The sequence below is a fragment of the Nycticebus coucang genome, chromosome 7 (genome assembly GCF_027406575.1).
Source record: "Nycticebus coucang isolate mNycCou1 chromosome 7, mNycCou1.pri, whole genome shotgun sequence".
Lineage (NCBI taxonomy): Eukaryota > Metazoa > Chordata > Mammalia > Primates > Lorisidae > Nycticebus > Nycticebus coucang.
This window is the reverse complement of record NC_069786.1, coordinates 45656157-45668916: the sequence shown is the minus strand read 5'-3', so window position 1 is coordinate 45668916 and position 12760 is coordinate 45656157.

Sequence of the window (12760 nt, the reverse complement as noted above, 5' to 3'; positions counted from 1 at the left end):
CCCAGGGGATTATTTTTATTAGAAGGAAATTTTTGTAAATGGCCCCATCCTGTAAGACTCCTGAAACTCTTAAAGCTGCCTATCTTCTTTTTGATGGATTGTTTGGACATCACTATTCTGTCTTAAACCTCATTCCTTTTATTTTTGTCATTTTTCCCATCACCAAATATTTACTGAATGCCTACTACATGCCCAGCACTTTTCTAGGTTTAGCACATAATCATGAATGAAATACAAGCTCTGACTCAGGAGGGAGATAGTCACAAACAAACCAGAAAGCATCAAATCTGGTTGTGATATTTACTGATACTAACTGAAGCATAGAAACAGGGTTGGTAGTTATATTCCAATATGCAGCCAGGCACTCCAATGCAATAGTCACATATGATGTACCACATACCTTTAACGTTATATGGTGATGGTGCAAAATTTTGGAGAGCATCCTAATAATTGGGGCCCATTTATGGCGACTGTGATAGGGCAATATGAATAACAAAGTGGGCAGTCATTGTGATGTCTGCATAATCAACATAGGTTTTTATAGCTGGTTAAAGTCCAATAGGAGAAAATATTCCTTCATAACTGAAATGAAAACAGTCCCCAAATAGTTATCAGTTCATTATAAAATATGATGACATTGCTGTAGTTTTGTACTTTCTCCTGTGAAATCTTCAACTGCTAAGAGTATTGGAAAAAAGAAATCAAATAGTGTTTGAAATTAATGAAGTAAAATTTAGTTATAAAAAATAAAATTAATTCTTAGAAGATGATTAAAAAAAACAAAGCAAGAACACTTTGGTTGAAGATAGAGAACTCACTATTTATCTAATGCTTTTTTTTTTTTTTTTTTTTTGCAGTTTTTGGCCAGGGCTGGGTTTGAACCCACCACCTCTGGTATATGGAGCCCGTGCCCTACTTCTTTGAGTCACAGGCACTGCCCACCTAACAGAGTTTTTAAAAGTATTTGTTAACAGTAAATTCTAAGGCTTTTTGTCTCTGTCCCCTGGGAACACAGGAAACAAGTTCTAGTGAACCATAAGATAAAAATTTGCTGAAGTGGCAAGGTCTATTCACTCTTTGAAATTTTACTTGTGGATTTTGTTTATTCTGAAGGAAACTATACTACCTTTTCTCCATGAACATGGAAGTAATGATGGTAAACTTCTATTTTAAAACAATTACATGAAAAAAGACATTCCACAATAAGAAACAAAACCTTAGTCAACATATGATCAACCCCACTGTCAATAGCTAATGCGAAAATTACAAAAAATGATATCCTAGGCACTGTTTTAATGGTTCATATAATTCATATTCCTCACCATAAACACACACAGTAAGTTAAACATCATCAAATTCCCTACTTTACAGATAGGAAATCAGATATCTTCTCTCAAGTCACATGGAAGAGCCTAGATTGGAAGTCGGGCAGTGCAATCCCACGCTCCTCGCCACAACACCATCTTGTCATGGACTAATGGTTCCTGTTCACACTGTGTTGTCCCAGATGCATGGAAGCTGAACACAGTGGCCAGACAGCCACTGTCTGTTACACCCACAGGAACCCCCAGGTCTTCACCTTCCATGATTCTCACTTTTTCCTGGCTCCTGCCACTCCCTGTCCCCCATTTCTCATCTGCCTTCACCTCTATGTGGGCTCTACTTCTTGGGTGGTGGGAGTATTATGAGGGGACAATGAAAGGCCCTACGATGTTTGAAACACATGGTCTAATCCACCGTTCAAAGTACTTTTTTTCTCATGGCCATTCCAGAAAAAGAGTTCCACAGATGCTCTGAAGGTGGACTAGGCACTGGTGTTGGTGCATAACTTCCCAAGGGGAGGATTTGGAAGGTGAACATAGTGATTTTCAGCAATGAGGTATGTAACACTTTTGCTAGGATGAGTTTCTGAACTTAATTGTCAGAACTCGTAAATTGTGTAGAAGACAGTGATGTGATAAATCGCTAGTGAGAGGAGACTCAGTCCTTCTTTACATTTCCCAAAGGTGATCGTGGCTTGGTAAAAACTTCAGGTTCTTCTCAGGTCAGGCACTTAGTTCTTTCCTCTTTTCTTGCCACTTGTTCATACACTTGGCTACATGAATTCCCTTTCTGCTTTTTCCTTCCCTTGCACATAATAACCATGAACATGACCTATAAAATGATGGCATAATGAATAAATAGATGCAAGCAGACACAAAGTATTGTGGGGTGGGGGGCTGAATAGGGGCTCCCAAGCATGTCCACCTCCTAATCCCTGATATTATGAATGTTGCCTCTTTCTATAGCAAAAGGACTTTGCAAATATGACCAAGTTAAAGATCTTGAGATGGAGAGATTATTTTGTATTATCCAGGGAGGGCCATGTCATCACAAACCTTATAAAAGTTACATGGGAGGAGCCAGAGTCAGACAGTAGCAATGTGACAACAGAGTCTCAGGCAGAAGGACAGAAAGTTGGAAGATGCTATGATGCTGGCTTTGGAGACAGAAGACAGAGGCCAGGAGCCAAAGGCTGTAGTTGGCCTCGGAGAGTTGGAAAGGCCAAGGAAAGGGATTCTCCTCTTAGAACCTCTAGAACAGCAGTTCTCAACCCACAGGAACTGTATTAAAGGGCTGCGGCATTAGGAAGTTTGAGAAGTGGCTCTAGAAGGTCTGAAGCCTTGCAGACCTACTTTAGATGTCTCACATGGAGAGCTGTGGGAGTAAACCACTAAGTTTAGGAACAATAGGAAACTGACAGAGGCATGCCAAACAAAACTCTTTCCTTCTGTCACCCCTAACTCTGAATTTTTTATATTCTGAGGGGACAGCCTCTGCTCACAGAGTTACTATCACAGTTGCAGACTACTTCTTTATAAATGGATGGCCCACCTGTCACTCCTAGCAAGGGTCAGAAAACTCCACTTTCTATTTATCAGTGTCCCAAATGCTCCTGAACTCATGTCACTGTGTCAGCCCGTGGTCTGTCTCCTCAGCACCACTGGGATAGATGATACTTATGGCCCATGTCCTGACAGCCATAGAGTATTTGAGGGAAAATAGCCAGTGTTCTGGGATAAAATAAGACTATGAAAATTTTCATTCAGTGTTTACTGTGTGCATGACTATAATAATTACTATCTGGAATTTGGAGAAGTAAAAGCTCTAACTCCAGATTCAGGTAATATAGATGAAGTTTAACTTGTGTTTAGATAGATGTTCAAAGTATCACCAGGTTATGAATAATCAGGAAGAAAATGGGCAATCAGAGGAAAACAAATGTATAAGTATGGTGGGGTAAATTTTAGCTTTCTTAGAAGTGTAGAAATTTTATAGGTGAAAAGGATGTCAAATTGACTACTCAGGGGTTCCGTAATCTCTTTTCTTGAAGTTATTTTCCTTTAGAAAATATAATGAAAGCTATGAACTATTTTTCTCAAAAAATGCACAAATACATGGTTTTTTATAGCCATAATATTTTACACATAATTTCAGGAAGTTCACAGACTTCTCTTGATAGTTATCCATGAATCTATGGAATTCCACATTAGGAATGTCTTTGTCCAAATTCTCTATTTTACAAAGAAGGGCATGGAAACCCAGTTGCATTCAAGGATTTGTCCAAGGTCACTAAGCTAATGGCAGAGACTAAACATAGGTCTTTGGGTTCCTGAATCTCTGTTTTCCCAGACTTAGGCCAGCAAGCAGGCTATTGCATGAGGGGGGCCCATGACTGCATGTTTGTCATTCGATGGGACTGGAATGTGTGGTTTCCTTCAAATCCAAATGTGGCACTTCTGGCAAATGTGGTGGATTTTTTCTGAGTAGAAAATAATACAATGGAAATAGTTGTTGGGTGATGCCTTTTACTTGTGTGGACCCAGTTATTTGTGTAGCCAACAAATACATTCCGTGCGTCACACACTGTATTCTGTTCTGAGCAGAGAGAGATGAATTAGACCTTGTCCTTGTCCTTATGGATGCCTATGTCATAGGTAAGAAAGACAAATACAAATAAAATCACAATTCAGAGAGATAAGTAATGCTGGGGAATATAAACAGACAGTCCTCTCCTCCCTCCGGTGTTATTATCACTGTTGCTGTTCTCTGCTCATGTCCAAAATGTCAAAGACAGATTCTTAGAAGGATTAAAGGACGAATAAGATGAGATCAGATTGCATTTGGCTGATATTTTTCTTCTCTCTATAATTCTATGGAGAATAATGAATAGTTCAATTCTCTCTATGAAAAAAAAAGTGTTTCTTTGTCCTCCAAATGCAAACTCATACTTTTCCTGGGACTCAGAGAGAGAAGGTTCAGGTGTTCTGGTGCCATAATCAGAAGCTGGAGGTGAATACTATACAGAAGTATAGTATTCAATACAATAGTATTGTATATATTGTATACAATATTGTATATATTCAATACAATAGTATAGTATTCAATACAATACAGAAGTATTGTGAATACTTCTCACAATCAGCAATGAGAGGAAGAACGTGCTTTTTCAACAAGACGTAAACACGATAGTGTGCCTGTGTATTGGTGGGGGATACTGATGCATAATATGTGGTAAGACCAACAACCCTCAAGAGCAAAATAGCAAGAATAGAATTCACAAGTTCAAAGCTAAATTCTTAATTCAGTAACGAGGGACCATGTGAATAAGATCTTTCTTCCCTCCTCATACCCACATTTTTCTGTGGAAGACTTTGCTAATGCTCACCCCAGGATCTGTTAAATCTACTCAGGCAAGAGTCAGTCATCCTCTCTGCAGCTTTGGATGGAAGATGGCGGGAAATCCCTTTAATGTTGCCTTAATTATAAAGAAATAAGTTTCTGGAGAACAAGGGATAGTTTCAAAGCAAGGTTCAGATCTATTGAAGTCAGTCTTCCAGATGCACAGGTCTGGATGTGGTTGGCAAAGCAAGGTCCTGAAGTAAAGCTGTCAACCAAAAGAGAAACCAAAACCTTGTCCCTTTCTTTCTTTTTTCTTTTTTTTTGTAGAGACAGTTTCTCACTTTATCGCCCTCGGTAGAGTGCCATGGCATCACACACAGCTCACAGCAACCTCCAACTCCTGGGCTGAAGCGATTCTCCTGCCTCAGCCTCCTGAGTAGCTGGGACTACAGGCGCCCGCCACAATGCCCGGCTATTTTTTGGTTTGCAATTCAGCTGGGGCCGGGTTTGAACCCGCCACCCTTGGTATATGGGGCCGGCGCCTTACCGACTGAGCCACAGGCACGGCCCAACCTTGTCCCTTTCATATCATGGCTTCTTCTTCCATTCTTGGAGGTCCTGCCAAGGTGGGAAGAAAATAGCTCTCTGGTTAGAATGTTGCAACACTTTCCTTGGTAACACTTCAGATCACTCAAGAGAAAAATTGGGTTGGATTTCCAGTTCTCTGATGAGACAAAACTGGTTGAGTAAAGGCAGAGGAATGATGGCAGTTTGTGGAAGACCACAGGCGGAATAGTAAATGATAAGTTTCCAAACAGTAGACTCCAGACGAGTCTATTTTTTATATGTGTTACTCTCTTCAGTACTTCCCACAATTAGATACTGAGAAAATCTTTTTGATGATAATTTAAATATAGTTTTATTCTAATCAAAGCATCGTAGAATTATCAATGGTTTCTGGTAAAACTGAAATAGGAGAAAGAATCATTTCAGTCCATTCTTATTTCTGCTGTTTTTAGTTTAATGGAGAGCAAAGGATGTGATAAAAGACAAAGGCATGGAAAGACTACAACCCCTGGTACCTTTCTGGGTAAAATAACAGAAATTGACTTAAAATTGTGGCTTCACATTTCTCCCACAATCACGCTCAAAGATATTTACATGGTTTCTGAGGTCCAGCCACAGCTCTCCTTGTCCGCCAGCTGAGCCTCATCTCTCACCACATTCTGCCTCTTCCCACCCACTGGTTCCCTCCCCTTCCTTGTGGTCTCTGTGCTAGCCTTAAACATCTTTCAATTCCTCTAAATATATGACTCTCACAGTCCTTGCGACCACAGTCTCTCCAAACGAAGCCTCCAAATGGATCATAATCTGATCCCAAAGCTTATAGACAAATATTCCATAAAGTAAGTAAACTATTTATATATATATAGTAGTACGTGTGTGTTTCTTCCTCCCAAATAAACAGTACAGTACTAATGCGTGTTATTCCACATTCCTTCGCTTACATGAAAATTAAGAAGGCAGAGACAAAGTGGGACCCTGCCACTGCGCTCTCTCTTCTGCCCTTCTGCCACAACACTCTTCTTCCTTCCCATGGGTGGTCATGGCTACCTGGAAAAAGCATTCTGATCTTTCAGATTTCAATTTAGATATCATTAACTCTGATCTTTTCCCATTGACCCTACAAACTGCATTAGATGTTCCTATTATCTAGGTCTTGTGACTTCTCCTATCACAGGTTGCATCATAACATAAAGGGACTACATCTGCCTCATTCTTTATTATAACCAAGTCTCTGGCCTGGTTTCTGGTAAATACTAGGCTTTCAATAAATACATATGCTTATTAAGTGAACTATACAGCTAGTATTCCTCTTTCATTTCCCCTGTACCCCTCTCCAGCAGAAAGGAAGAGGTCAAACCATAGCTATGCTCATCTAAAGTTAAGAGATGGAAATCAGTAAGAACAGGTGCCAGTTGAACAGAGATTTGGGGAGGGAGAGTATGGAAAATTATAAAAATAGAATATAGAACATAATTGACAGTATTTGAGAAAATAAAGGAGAACATAGGGCACTTTAAATATGACTCAGAGTGAATACACCAAAAAAGTAAGCAATTGTGTTTTAAAAATCACATCTAACCATGGGGTAGGGAGTTACAGTAAGGAAGAAAGTCACTCTTCAGAAAAGCAAGACCTAAATTTTTAAAGGTACTTATGCGGCAAGGTGTGACATAGAAAGCAGACCTCCCAAACAAAAGAGGTATTGGAAAGCTCTCGAGCGGATTTCATCATCAGAATAAGCTTAAGACAAATGAGAATACTCTAAATGTGAAAGAATACTTATTTCTTCTTTCAAGTAATCCACGTGGTTTCAGGGTAAGGAAATGAAGTAACCAGGCTTATCTTTCGAAGTGACTCACAGAAATTTGCCTTATTGCCTGCTTGTCATTATTCAACTATGAGAGGCTACTTCCATTTTGTTTAGGAAATCAATAAGAGGCTAACAGAAAATGTAATTATAGGCCAGATTGTCAAGGTAGCTTACACCTGTAATCCAATCACTCTGGGAGGCCGATGCAGGTAGATTGCCTGAGCTCAGGAGTGGAGACCAGTCTGAGCAAGAGTGAGACCCCCATCTCTACTAATAATAGAAAAACAGAGGCAAGAGGCAAGAGGATTGCTTGAGCCCAAGAGTTGGAGATTGCTGTGAGCTATGATGACGCCATGGCACTCTACCCAGGGCAACAGCTTGAGACTCTGTCTCAAAAACAAAAAAGGAAAATATGAATCTGATCATAATAAAACACAATTTTTTTCTAAAGAAGAACTTGCCAATTGGGAAGAATAAGTATCTAAAAGGCCATTGAGGGAAATGTTGGGAGATGATGAAGGCTTCCCAAAGCAAGGTCTCTTTTAGCCCATGGGTGAAGCTGTACTTTTGTTTGGGAAAGTTCTCCCATTTTTCCCATGAGAAAATACTATCAGGGATTTTTTGTTTTGTTTTCTTGCTTACTTGCTTCTTCCACAATGTGTGTAACATCTCCAGCTGCCATCAAGATAGTTCAGGAGACAAATGGAAGTGTTCAGGAGCTGCAGACATCACAAAAGTTTTTTTCTGTGTTTGTTCCCAAAAGAGATTTAACTTTCTTTGTCCTCCCATCTCCACCTACAACCTCAGTCAGAGGTTGCAGTCATGTTTGCAGACAAACATGCCTCAAACAAGTCCTTCTGAAACCACAGGGACCACATCCTTAAGTAACAGATAATTACACAGTAGTGACTTTTCTTCTGGCTAGGTTCTCTATAATTTTTTATCCTTCCTGCTTTTCTCTCACTGTCTCATGGCCTTGTCTTTTTAAACCAAAGTAGCCGCTTCTGTTACTATGTATAACCCACCATAGTTTTACATCTCCTGATAGCAATCTCACAGTGCCTTAGTGTACTGCTGAGGCTAAAGATCATGGGTTCCTCTTTACAAATTAAAAGAATTGAAAATATTTTTGAAAGAAGAACACAACTCTTTAAATCTGAATTCCTTTGTGAGGACTTCCAAAATGTGTTACATGCATTGGTATCATGGCCGCTAAATTGTAAGACCCATAAGCATAGGTGTTATATCCAAGCACCTAATATAGACTCTAGTGTATAATGATTATCCAATATGAATTTGCTAAACAAGCAATAAAAAAATTATTACACTTAAAACCATGGGCTTTCAGCTTGGCACCCCATAGCTCAGTGGTTAGGGCACCGACCATATGCACTGGGGCTGGTGGATTTGAGCCCAGCCAGGGCCTGCTAAACAACAATGACAACAATAATGAAAATATAGCTGGGTGTTGTGGTGGGTGCCTGTAATCCCAGCTACTTGGGAGGCTGAGGCAAGAGAATCATTTAAGCATTGAGGTTGCTGTGATGCCACAGCACTCTACTGAGGGCAACATAGTGAGACTCTGTCTCAAATAAATAAATAAATAAAACCATGGACTTGCTTTATACAAAGCATGTTTTAGCAAAGACATACTCTTGGATAAAATTAAAAATGGATGCACTTAAGTTCTATATGAATAAGAATCATTGGATTATACTTCACTCTGGAATAGGATAGTATTTTAGGGATGGAGAAAGAATCCTAAGGATTTTTGGTGCTTTATCTCCTCATAGTAACCAAGGTAGCACAACGTGGCAAAAACAAACAAACAAATAAAAAATTCCAAATCCCACACAAACAAAATAACTTCTCCCAACAATATAAGCAATTTATGTGAAAACTTATAAGGGATTTAAATTGTTATTAAAATTACTAAAGTTAGGGTGGCGCCTGTGGCTCAAGGAGTAGGGCGCCGGTCCCATATGCCGGAGGTGGCAGGTTCAAATCTAGACCCGGCCAAAAACCACAAAAAAAAAAAAAAAAAATTACTAAAGTTATTCCTAAAATGAAAGCCTAGACTACTGACCGACAGTGCCTGAGAGTGAGAACTGTGTCCTTATCTCATCTTACTGGGTCATATTCTTTGTATTTCTTTTATAGCATCTTTCATTAACATTGACTAAATATTGGTTTATTGGTTGATGATAAATAATGCAGAGGAATTTCTCTGAGTCAACTTACTCACTTTTCCTCTTCTACTTCCTTGACCTTTCTTCTTTTATGAGCAAGTTGATTTGGTGGAAATCATTAGATGATATTTCCCTTGCAGGGGAATGGCTTGACACGTACGGGCTTATTAAAGACTCAAGCAGAATCTTCCATGGTGGGAATTGTTTGCTAATACATTAATATAAAATACCACCAAAGTAAGTCCTGACTTTTTTCTTCTTTTCATGTATCCCTATCTTTGTATAGAACAAGGCAATAAAATTAGGCCAGAGGTAATATTTGCATGAAACTTAAGTTCTCTGTTTAAATTGATAGGACTGTCTCCTATGTTTGACAATTCTGGTGATTCCTTTATATTCACAACACGCAGTCTTTGTAAATCTTCCCGTGATGGCTGAGTTTTACCAAAATATAGCATCTGAGTTAAAACCTAACCTTCTTAGATCAGCTTTGTTGTAGATGTTGTTCTGTTTTAGAAGACCTAGTTATGTGTCTCTACTACAAGTCTGTGGGTTAACAGTTTTGAGAATTGATGATGCTCAGTTTAAGATTTAAAACTGCTCGGTGATGTTAGTGAAAATAAGTTTTAGCTTTTATTAGGCTGTCATTTGTGGAATGACTATGATTCAGGTGAACTGTTGAGACAAGACATCCTAGCCATGAAGCTTGCTCAGTAGGCATGAGCTCCATAAATGAATTAATTACATAGATAATCAATGAATGTATTCTTCATTTAGAAAATAAGACATAGACAATGAAGTCTTCTGTAACGCCAGCCTCATGCAATACCCACCCTCTTGTTCTCCCCTCCCCTTCAGCCAGGCCCAGGATTTCAGCTTTGCCTTTTTTTTTTTACATTTTACTTTGCTCATTCACCAGCCTGACTACCTATATCCTTCATTTTTTATGACCTTTATTTACCCATTCAATTTTGGTATGTGGCAGTGAATCAGGAACCAGATGACAGAATCATTTACTGTTAGTACGAAGGTCCTGTAGAGTACATCCACACAATTATCCCATAAACCCCCTTCATCAACACGGCTACCACCACCATCATCATCATCAGGGTACAATGACTTAACTGCTCCTATCCCCATCGGCATGCATCTCTTCAGTTCCCCCTTTCTATTGAAGGGCTTTCCTTATAAGATATGGAAGATAAGAAGTGCTTCCCAAATAAGAAGATTAAAATAAAAATAAAAAATAGAAGAATAATAATGGAACTATTTTTATGAAAGTTCAGTTCTCTAAAGGTGAATTCCTTTGTGAGGTCTTCTAAAATATTATTTATTCATTTATAACTTGCCATATTCCAGAAAGGATTAGAGATGACTCATAAGACATGTACAAAATAAGATAATAAAATAAATATATGAGGAAAATGGGGAAAGGAAAATAAATCAAATCAAGGACTGTATCACACAGATCTGCAATTGCTTTAAAATAAGCCACAATTTTGGCTTTGATTTTCTAAGTAAATCAAACAAAGAAGGGAGCCTTCAAATAGCTATGGGCCACAGAGGCCATTTTAAAAGAATAATACAACTTTGAGTACAGTTCCCATTTCAATAGAATCAATTTGAATAAATACCTCTGTAATTCAGGGAAAAGAAAAGGAACAGCTTAAGTTCAAACTTTCGTTGAAATTTTGTTTTAAAATACAAAAATTCTCCAAAATTCCCTCCCCTAATAAATGATTCTTTAAAATGAAATTGCCTTGAATACAATGATTATTTATCATCTAGTCAACTTTCATAGATTGACATTTATATATCTGAAACCGAGTTATATAAACTGCAGCCCCTGCCCTTTAGCCCCTTCCTATTCTAACTGGGAAGACAGATGTCCATACACAATTCTAACAGTGCAAGAACATGCTAATCCAAGCATGCACAGAGTCACTCAATGGGTGAATACACATTGGATTGTAAAAATAACAGACACAGGTTCATACCCTGGCTCACCCACTTATTTCTTCATTGCTAGATTTATCTGAGACTCAATTGCTTCTTATAAGAGGTGAATATGATAATACCTACAACATAGATTTGCTAGGGACATCTTAATTTCTTTTAAACCTTAGCATGACTAGTATTATCTCAAGAAAACTCTTCTTCACCTATGGGACAATCTCATTTCCCATCAAACATACTCATTGCACCTTGAGCCATTTCTTCTTAGCACTCACTGCAGCTGTAACCTTATATTTCTGTCTGTGTCCCAAAAATCCACCCTGGAACCTAGTAGATGCTCAATAGATTTTGGTTGAATAAATAAATAGTTGAGTGAATGAATGTGTGAATGAATGCATGACACAGCACATACCTAGCTCAGTGTCTGGCCTTTTGATGATGTCACACCCTTCACTAGGAAAATTCCTCACTGCTCCCGTAGAAAGATACTATCATTAGCTCTTCAGTTGAGTCTCTAGGAATTCATGATAAAATGTTGGTAAATATGGGCAGGGTGCTGTGGCTTATGCCTATAATCCTAGCACTCTGAGAGGCCAAGGCAGGTGGATTGCTTGAGCTCAGGAGTTTGAGACCAGCCTGAGCAAGAGAGAGAATCTGACTCTATCAAAAATAGAAAAAAATAGCCAGGCACTGTGGAGGGTGCCTATACTTCCAGCTACTCAGGACACTGAAGGAAGAGGACAGTTCAAACCCAAGAGTTTGAGGTTGCTGTGAGCTCTGCTGCCATGGCACTCTACCCAGGGCAACAGAATGAGACTCTGTCTCAAAAATAAATAAATAAACAAACAAACAAATAAAGGCTTTTATTAAAAAATGTTGAAAATAGTTATGGTTGTAACAGACTAATTTTTGTCTCACTCTATGTCTTGTAGGGCTAATATGGGTGAGAAATCTATTTTGCTTTTCTCTAGTGAAGAAAACAGCTTCAGCTCTTAGTACTAGGCTTAGATAACCACATTAGAAAAAGCTTCAAAAATTAAATGCTGAATCACGTTTAATGTTTAATATTTATTCCACTATCTGTGTTGCAGCAATGAGAGAATCTTTCTCTTAGATCCTTTAACACAGCAGTGTATCAACTTATCTGTTTATTCTCTGTAGGTTGAATAAATAACACAAAATAGGAAGACATATCTAATTAGAGTAGTTTTCATTTCACAGTGATGGAGGAAATATCTAAGTATATAAAGCAAAATTTTTGCTTATTCTTTATATTTGTAGGTAATTACCTAATTAAATGCCCAGCTTAACCTGTAAGGTCAATAAAAGCAAGAACTATGATTTTTCTTATTCCTTAATCCTAACACAGTGTTTGCCATCTCACATACACTTGGTAAATAGTTCTTTAGTGAAAGAATGTAGGACTGAATGACTGAATGATTGAACCAATGAAAATGGGTAAAGCAAATGCTGTCTTCCATCTGGGGAGAAAAGCTAGTCTCACCAATTGATATCAGCATCACCTACCCATTCTTTGAAAACCCTCATTTTCAGTCACTACTTTGAATTTTATACC